We start from the raw sequence: 10,539 nt of genomic DNA on the forward strand, positions 1-10,539 counted from the left end.
ACAGAATGCTGACATCACAATATTGGAAGCATCAGGGAGTTTTGTTGGTGACGTCAGATCCGGGTCCCTCTGCCGAAGGAACCGGGGATGCCTCGGTTGGCTCGGCAGGCTCCCATCCCAAGTCATACCTCAGCCGTCTCATCGGGCTCCCACACCTCAGTCGGTTCATCGGGCTCCCACGCCTCAGCCAACTCGTCGTGCTGGGACGTCAGGGGTGGTTCCGCTAGAGGAGGGGTACTGTCACGCCTGCCTTCACGCCCTTTCTTTGGCTCTTGAGGGTGCCAGGCGGCCCATCGTTACACACACCTGTCACCATCGTTATGAGCATCAGCGATTCATCGGACTCACCTGGACTCCATCACTTATTGATTGCCTCCCCTATACAGTATCTGTATATTCCTCAGTTTCATCCCTGTGCCAGCGTTAATGTTGATTTTGTTCCCCCTGTCCAGACGCTGTCCTTGTTTTGTTTCATGTCGGTTATTTATTAAACATTCACTCCCTGTACTTGCTTCTCGTCTCCCAGCGTCTGTCCTCACAGAGGCAACCTCACCCCTATTTATTTATAGCAACTATGATGAAACAGTTGGGCTACAGGTGATAATGCTTATTGATAATAGCATACCTGGCAATGTGGACCATGGCCAGCCTATGGATAAGCTATATTTATGGTCCAATATGCATAAATAATTTTACCAATTTTGGGGTCATTTCTGGAGGTAGAAATTATATTTTCATTCATTTTGGAGTAGAATGTCCTTTTGAAAAGTCACCAGAACTGAGCTTCTCAGTCCTTAAAAATAAAAATGAAAATTCACCCCAAGAAATTTGGCATGCCACCCTGGGTCCTTTCCAAATACTACCGCTGCACCATTGAGGGCGTCTTGACCGGTTGCATCAGCCTGGTATGGGAATTGTTCCATCCACAGCGGCATGGCCCTCCAGCATGTGGTGAAAATGTCCCAGTACATCAATGGGGACGTTTTCCCACCCATCTAGGATATCTTCTTGAAACGGTAGCTGAGGAAGTCCTGCAGCATCATCAAGGACTCCACACACTCCAGCCACGAGCTGTTCACTCCTTTAAAAACCTCTCTGGGATATGTGGGACGCTAGTGTCCCACCTGGCCAAAAGCCAGAGAAAATGCAGAGCACCAAATTCAAATAAATTACTATAAAAATCAAACTTTTTTAATTACCAAATTAAAGCTGCACGTGTTGTGAATCCAGCAAACATGTCAGATTTCAAAAAGGCTTTTCGCCGAAAGCAAACGATGCTATTATCTGAGAGTAGCACCTCCGTAAACAAAGAGAGAAACCATATTCCAACCCTGCAGACGCGACACAAAACGCAGACATAAAAATGAAAATCATGCCTTGCCTTTGACAAGCTTCTTCTGTTGGCACTCCAATATGTCCCATAAACATCACAAATGGTCCTTTTGTTCGATTAACTGTCGATATATATCCAAAATGTCAATTTATTTAGCGCGTTTGATCCAGAAAAACACAGTTTCCAACTTGCGCAACGTGACTACAAAATATCTCAAAAGTTACCTATAAACTTTACCAAAACATTTCAAACTACTTTTGTAATTCAACTTTAGGTATTTTTGAAAGTAAATAATCAATACAATTGAAGACGGGATCATCTGTGTTCAATACAGGAAGAAAACAAACTGATGATACCTTACTGGTCACGTGCATCTAACAAATAATACACTTGAGGCTACTTCTTCATTACACAAAGGAAAAACCTCAACCAATTTCTAAAGACTGGTGACATCCAGTGGAAGCGGTAGGAACTGCAAGAAGGTCCCTTTGAAATGAAATGAATCCCAATGAAAATCCACTGAAAAGAGAGTGACCTCAAAAAAGAAAATCTGAATGTTTTTTTCCCCAGGGTTTCGCCTGCTACATAAGTTATATTATACCCCCAAACATGATTCAAACAGTTTTAGAAACTTCAGAGTGTTTTCTATCCAAATCTACTAATAATATGCATATCTTATCTTCTAGGGATGAGTAGCAGGCAGTTGAATTTGGGCTTGCATTTCATCCGGATGTGAAAATACTGCCCCCTGACACCAAGTTAACATCGGACAGACCGTATCGGAGCATGAAGTCTGATGCCAACACTCTCAGATACAGATTATATCTACAAGTCATCAGACTGCTGAACACTTGAACTGGTCTGACCACCTGCACTGGAAAAACCAACTTAGCACACATTCACACATTCACACACGCACGCACACACACACACACACACACACACACACACACACACACACACACACACACACACACACACACACACACACACACACACACACACACACACACACACACACACACACACACACACACATACACACATCTATTGAATTATACATTTTTCTGATCAATCTGCAGCATTGAAGGTCCCAAAGAACACAGTGGCCTCCATCATCCTTAAATGGAAGAAGTTTGGAACCACCAAGACAATTCCTAGAGCTGGCTGCCCGGCCAAACTGAGCAATTGCGGGAGAAGGGCCTTGGTCAGGGAGGTGACCAAGAACCCAATGGTCACTCTGACAGAGCTCCAGAGTTCCTCTGTGGAGATGGGAGAATGAATGTCCTTGAGTGGCCCAGCCAGAGACTAAATTTGAACCCAATCGAACATCTCTGGATAGACCCCATCCAACCTGACAGAGCTTGAGAGGATCTGAAGAGAAGAATGGGAGAAACTCCCGAAACACAGGTGTGCCACGTTTGTACCGTCATACCTAAGAAGACTCAAGGCTGTAATTGCTGCCAAAGGTGATTCAGTAAAATACTGAGTAAAGGGTCTGAATAATTATGTAAATGTGATATTACAGTTTTTTTGTTTTTAATACATTTGGAAAAAATTCAACAATGAATTTAATCACTTTTAAAATAAGACTGTAACGTAAATGTGGAAGAATTCAGGGGTCTAAATACTTTTCAAATGCACTGTGTGTATAAAGTTGAAGTCGGAAGATTACATACACCTTAGCCAAATACATTTAAACTCAGTTTTTCACAATTCCTGACATTTAATCATCATAAAAATTCCCTGTCTTAGGTCAGTTAGGATCACCACTTCATTTTAAAAATATGAAATGTCAGAATAATAGTAGAGAGAATGATTTATTTCAGCTTTTATTTTTTTCATCACATTCCCAGTGGGTCAGAAGTTTACATCCACTCAATTAGTATTTGGTAGCAGTGCCTTTAAATAGTTTAAATTGGGTCAAACGTTTTGGGTAGCCTTCCACAAGCTTCCCACAATAAGTTGGGTGAATTTTGGCCCATTCCTCCTGACAGGGCTGGTGTAACTGAGACAGGTTTGTAGGCCTCCTTGCTTGCACACGCTTTTACAGTTCTGCCCACACATTTTCTATAGGATTGAGGTCAGGGCTTTGTGATGGCCACTCCAATACCTTGACTGTGTTGTCCTTAAGCCATTTTGCCACAACTTTGGAAGTATGCTTGGGTCAATGTCCATTTGGAAGACCCATTTGCCACCAAGCTTTAACTTCCTGACTGATGTCTTGAGATGTTGCTTCAATATATTGACATAATTTTCCTCCCTCATGAAGCCATCTATTCTCTGAAGTGCATCAGTCCCTCCTGCAGCAAAGCACCCCCACAACATGATGTTGCCACCCCCGTGCTTCACAGTTGGGATGGTATTCTTCGGCTTGCAAGCCACCCCCGTTTTCCTCCAAACATAATGATGGTCATTATGACCAAGCAGTTCTATTTTTGTTTCATCAGACCAGAGGACATTTCTCCACAAAGTACGATCTTTGTCCCCATGTGCAGTTACAAACCGTAGTCTGGCTTTTTTATGGCGGTTTTGGAGCAGTGGCTTCTTCCTTGCTGAGCTGTCGATATAGGACTCGTTTCACTGTGGATACAGATACTTTTGGATCCGCTTCCTCCAGTATCTTCACAAGGTCCTTTGCTGTTGTTCTGGGGTTGATTTCCACTTTTCGCACCAAAGCATGTTCATCTCTAGGAGACAGAACGCGTCTCCTTCCTGAGTGGTATGACGGCTGCGTGGTCCCATGGTGTTCATACTTGCGTACTATTGTTTGTACAGATGAACGTGCTACCCGCAAGCATTTGGAAATTGCTCCCAAGGATGAACCAGACTTGTGGAGATCTACAATTATTTTTCTCAGGTCTTGGCTGATTTCTTTTAGATTTTCCCATGATGTCAAGCAAAGAGGCACTAGTTTGACGGTAGGCCTTAAAATACATCCACAGGTACACCTCCAATTGACTCAAATTATGTCAATTAGCCTATCAGAAGCTTCTAAAGCCATGACATAATTTTCTGGAATTTTCCAAGCTGTTTAAAGGCACAGTATGTAAACTTCTGACCCACTGGAATTGTGATACAATTAATTATAAGTGAAACAATCTGTCTGTAATCAATTGTTGGAAAAATTACTCGTGTCATGCACAAAGTAAATGTCCTTACTGACTTGCCAAAACCATAGTTTGTTAAGAAGAAATGTGTGGAGTGGTGACTCCAACCTAAGTGTAAACTTCTGACTTCAACTGTACATATATGCTGATCAAAAGAATATACAAAACATGTAGCAATTTCAATTATTTAATGAGTTACAGTTCATATAAGGAAACCAGTCAATTGTAATCAATAAATTAGGCCCTAATCTATGGATTTCACATGACTGGGCAGGGGTGCAGCCATGGGTGGGCCTGGAAGGGCATAGGCCCATCCACTTGGGAGCCAGGCCCACCCACTGGGAAGCCAGGCCCAGACAATCAGAATCAGTTTTTCCCCTCAAAGGGGCTTTTTTACAGACAGAAATAGTTCTCAATTTCACCAGTTCTCCAGGTAGCTGGTCTCAGACGATCCCCAGAACTCATGGGGGGACTGTCACCCAACTCTGAAACTCAGACATCTTTCCAAAGCTCCGACTTTCCGACCTGATGTCCACTGATATCGTGATTTGACCTCGTTTTTTCAGAGTTCCCAGTTGTCTTGAAAGCACCATGACCATCAGAAGCAGGTACCATCAGTCCAGTAAAATAAAAAAAGCAAATTATTTGAATTTAGGCTCAGCTGTGCCTCACAAGTGCTACACCAACATATTCTATGACCAGAGAAAGTGAAATACTCCTCGATATTAAAATAGACTTGACTAGCTCCTAATAATAATAAAAAACACAAAGCTTTCAATACACTTGGCTACTCATTCATTATAGCTGCAGCACGAGTGGAAGTGTAGAGAAGCGAGTAGAGTAGTTCTGGGCTGATTCCTCACCATTCTCATGATCATTTCAACTCCACGAGGTGAGATCTTGCATCGAGCCTCAGGCTGAGTGAGATTGACAGTTCTTTTGTGTTTCTTCCATTTGCGAATAATCGCAACAACTGTTGTCACCTTCTCACCAAGCTGCTTGGCAATGGTCTTGTAGCCCATTCCAGCCTTGTGTAGGTCTACAATCTTGTCCCTGACATCCTTGGAGAGTTCTTTGGTCTTGGTCATGGTGGAGAGTTTTGAATCTGATTGATTGATTATTTCTGTGGGCAGGTGTCTTTTATACAGGTAACAAACTGAGATTAGGAGCACTCCCTTTAAGAGTGTGCTCCTAATCTCAGCTCGTTGCCTGTATAAAAGACACCTGGGAGCCAGAAATATTTTTGATTGAGAGGGGGTCAAATACTTATTTCCCTCATTAAAATGCAAATCAATTTATAACATTTTTGACATGCTTTTTTCTGGATTTTTTGTTGTTATGCTGTCTCTCACTGTTCAAATAAACCTACCATTAAAATTATAGACTGATCATTTCTTTGTCAGTGGCAAACATACAAAATCAGCAGGGGATCAAATACTTTTTTCCATCATTGTACATGTACTGACAACCTCGCAACACAGGGGGAAACAAAGTAGAACAAGCCTTTATGCCTTTATCGTTGACTAAGAATGCCTTGAAGATAGACCGGTTGGTGACCACTGGCCTAGTCTCATCATGCAACCCATATTTGTTATGATTTCTAAGACATTTTAAGGTTTGTATCATTCACAACTAAAGTTGCCAAATAACTATTCGTTTTTTTAACATATATTTTTCAACCCCTTTTTCTCCCCAATTTCGTCATATCCAATTGGTGGTTACAGTCTTGTCCCATAGTTGCAACTCTCGTACGGACTCGGGAGAGTCCCAAGTCCGTGCACCCTCCGAAACACAACCCCGCCAAGCCGCACTGCATCTTGACACAATGCACACTTAACCTGGAAGTTAGGTGCACCAATGTGTCAAAGGAAACACTGTACACCTGGCGACCGTGTCAGCGTACATGCGCCCGGCTCGCCACTACAGCGCAATGGGACATGGACATCCCGGCCGGCCAAAACCTCCTCTAACCCGGACGACGCTGTGCAATTGTGCGTCGCCTTATGGGTCTCCCAGGTGCAGCCGGCTTCGACAAAGCCTGGTATCGAACCAGGATCTGTAGTAACGCAGCTTGCACTGCGATGCAGTGCCTTAGACCGCTGCACCACTCGGGGGGCCCAAGTAAGTCTTAGCCTAGCATTAATTCGGTCCCTGTATTTTATATTATATGATGTTATAGTAATAAAAATATATGCTGAACAAACAAATAAATGCAAAGCATATAAAGTGCTGGCTCCATGTTTCATGAGCTTAAATAAAAGATCCCAGAAATGTTCTATACTAAAAACATTGTTTCTCTTCAATTTTGTGCACAAATTTGTATTTCATCCAGGTGTGGCATATCAAGAAGCTGATTAAACAGCATGATTATTACACAGAATTTGACTGTTCATTTCTCTACTTTAATCTCCAATGTCGTGGTAGAGAATTTGGCAGTACGTCCAACCGGCCTCACAACCGCAGACCACGTGTATCGTGTTGTGTGGGCCAGCGGTTTGCTGATGTTGTGAACAGAGTGCACCATGGTGGGGTGTGGAGTTATGGTATGGGCAGGCATAAGCTACGGACAACGAACACAATTGCATTTTATCGATGGCAATTTGAATGCACAGAGATACTTTGACGAGGTCCTGAAGCCCATTGTCGTGCCATTCATCGACTGCCATCACCTCATGTTTCAGCATGATAATGCGAGCCCCATGTCGCAAGGATCTGTACAGAGTTCTGTACACAAAGCTGAAAGTGTCCCAGTTCTTCCATGGCCTGCATACTCACCAGACATGTCACCCATTGAGCATGTTAGGGATGCTCTGGATCTAAGTGTACGACAGTGTGTTCCAGTTCCTTCCAATATCCAGCAGCTTCGCACAGTTAGAGGAGTGGGACAACATTCCACTGGCCACAATCAATAGCCAGATCAACTCTATGCTAATGAGATGTCGCGTTGCATGAGGCAAATTGTGGTCACACCAGATATTGACTGGTTTTCTGATCCACACCCATTTCTTTATTTTTTAAGGTATCTGTGACCAACAGATACCGGTATTCCCAGTCATATGAAATCCATAGATTAGGGCCTAATGCATTTATTTAAATTGGCTGATTTCCCTATATAAACTGTACCTCAGTCAAATCTTTGAAATTATTGCATGTTGCGTTTTATATTTTTGTTCAGTATATTTTGAATTGGAATAAATGCTATATATATCCAACCCAACTCCATTTGTTACCCGCGACCGCATAAAGGAGTGGTACAAAGCTTGCACCCGCCATGCACATGCACAATCGCTGTGCAAATGTGGCAGTGCAATTTAACAGCTGCTTATCTTTATACATATAGCCAGTAGCCACCCAAATTAGCCCTATCTGAAATATGAAAATGATCAATGAAATAGCCAGGTAGCCTATTGTTCTGGCAAGTACGAGTCAGTAGTAGTTTGCTTAACTGTATTTTTTTATGGATAATAAACATAGGCATACTCTGTTTTTGCCAGGAAAAATTGAACATGTTATTTCTGGTCTCTAATCTGGATATGCGCCAACGCCTTACCGCACCAATGCTGATGACTGGACATGGTCATCATTCTGTCATGGTCAATATTCTGAAGCATTGATGAGAATTTAACAAGAACTTGCAGGCACTGGGTTCCGAACAACAATGACCAAAAATGTAAAGGAAAAAAATTGCACATTTTTTTTGTGGAAATTATAGGCCTACCATCACCGAGAAGGGCACTTTCTTGAGAGGGTGCTGGCCAAGGAGCACACCCCACCACTGCCCGATAAGTTCTTTGACCTTTGGAGTGGGCCTTCTCTTACTGTGGGATCAATGGCATGCTGCTGGAAGGGCTGTGCCTGCTACAGTGGACCCTGCTCAAGTACAGGTGAGACACAATGATAGTGGACTGTTAGAGTAGACCGTGGAGCAATGTTTACCTGTTTGAAATGTAACCTTAGACTTTGTACCTTGAACTACTTTTTCTGGGATATCCAATGGCAGCATTCCAGGCTGACTGCATTACAAACGTCTGCCAGATCTCACAATGCCTGGATATGTGTTTAACAGATCAGCGGCAGGGTATCCTAGTGGTTAGAGTGTTGGACTAGTAACCGGAAGGTTGTAAGGTCAAACCCCTGAGCTGACAAGGTACAAATCTGTCATTCTGCCCCTGAACAGGCAGTTAGCCCACTGTTCCTAGGCCTTCATTGAAAATAAGAATTTGTTCTTAACTTACTTGCCTGGTTAAATAAAGGTAAAAACAACAACTTATATGATATAGCAATCTAATGGTTGATGCAATGCAAACAATATAGATGTTCTTGAATGTGGCCAAAGTTAACTAACCAATATTATGGATGTGACAAATTGACAGTTTTGCTTAACTTTTAAACAGACATTTTTGGGGTTGGTTTTCCATTAAAACAATGACAAAAAAAACATAAAATTCCAAGTCTATTGACAATAGGCCTGGCAATGAAGTTATAACTACCACTTTAGATAACCTTGAAAGAGCCTCTGCAACGGCATGTTTGTTTGTTTAATGGACACTACGACTTTTTAAATCCCAACACAAAACCTTCCCTGGAGATTCTAAGCACCACTGAACTTGCATTTTACTTATCTGTAAAATAATGGTGCTTCTGAAGCGAAACTAACGTCCATAACTAGCCGAGCAGAACTGTCAATCAAATAATCTCGAGCTGCCTGCTTTCTCCTAAAAAAGTACTTTAAAGTTTGTTAAATACCGTGACTTAAAAAGGAATTTAAGTAGAAATAAAGCACATCTTCCGATAGGAATTGACTCCCAGGATTCAGTATTTTTGGAACGGAGGAGGCTGATTAGTTGCCGTACTTCTGAGCATACAATCACCTGCATATTTCATAGCGAGCGGCGGAGGGAGAGGGAGGCGTAGAGTATAGGCAGTTCGTCCACCAGGCAGACGGAGAACCATGCACTAGGCCTATCTATCAGCAATCAAAAGCTGTATTTCACAATGGTATGCTGTGTTTTTCCATTTTTTGGCTTGCAGTGTCTTGCAACTTCAGTAAAGCAGGGCCTATCATCAATGAATAGGATAGGATATTCTACATGCAACAGACCTAAGACTGAAAACACTTGCATCATTAGCAAAGAGAAAGAGCAGGCGAGCCAGCTGCACTGTGATTTACATTTTGTGAGGGAAAAACAGTTTTTCTGCTAAGGAATTTTGTTAAAGTTAAGGATCCCAATTTCGTTTAAACGTTCACACTCCTACCCTGTATTTCTGTTTCCAGATCACTAATCATCCATCGGCCCATTGTGGGCACCCTCTTCCTGTACAGGTGTGGCACAACGTACTGTACATCACCACTCTGCCTGTTCCAGGGATGCACTTCCAATTCTCTCCAATGGTTTGTTTCCTTCCATAATATGTACCATTAACCCTTCACTGTCTCATCCTCCCCTAAGAGGGTTTGGTGGTACCACTGGTTTTGCTGGACTCTGAGTGCAGTGGGCATCTTCTGCATCCTGCTGGCCCATGACCACTATACTGTGGATGTGTTGGTGGCCTACTATCTCACAACATGCCTCTTCTGGTGGTACCACACCCTGGCCAGCCAGCAGGTAGGGGGCTAACACATACATCTTTTATTACATTTAAAAAAAAATCTGACGTTGATCTAATTTATTCTGTGAAGTTCCATTTATTTATTTTCTGTTTTGTTGTCATTCAGGCGCTGAAAGAGACATCTTAGTGCAACATGTTCTCCAGAGTCTGGCGGTATCAACTGTTTCAGTACTTTGAGGAGAACGTCAAGGGCATTGTCCTTTCGATTTATCAGCTTCCGTGGTCATCGTGGCGATCGTCTTCGTGGAGCCGGGGTGTGAAGTACAGCAGACTGGACACCCTGTGACCCAGGTCAAGTGACGGGTGGGGGAGAGCACGAGATTTCCTGAAGTTGTGATCTTCTGAAAGAAAAGATGGCGTTGCATCGTGTCACCAAGCTGTTCCCTTCACCTGTAGGACTCATATCAGTCAAATCCCAGTCCAACTGGCTAGGACTGTGACCCTAGTCTTACTTTAGCTTTCTAAATAATTTTCTTTTGGAAAAGG

The 10,539-nt window shown here is 42.7% G+C and overlaps 1 pseudogene; it reads left to right on the forward strand.

Moving 5' to 3' along the window:
- Positions 1-87: 87 nt before the first annotated feature.
- Positions 88-10,339, forward strand: LOC127909354 (phosphatidylcholine:ceramide cholinephosphotransferase 1-like; annotated as a pseudogene).
- Positions 10,340-10,539: the final 200 nt, after the last annotated feature.

This window comes from Oncorhynchus keta, chromosome 2 (assembly GCF_023373465.1).
Source record: "Oncorhynchus keta strain PuntledgeMale-10-30-2019 chromosome 2, Oket_V2, whole genome shotgun sequence".
In the NCBI taxonomy this organism is placed as follows: domain Eukaryota; kingdom Metazoa; phylum Chordata; class Actinopteri; order Salmoniformes; family Salmonidae; genus Oncorhynchus; species Oncorhynchus keta.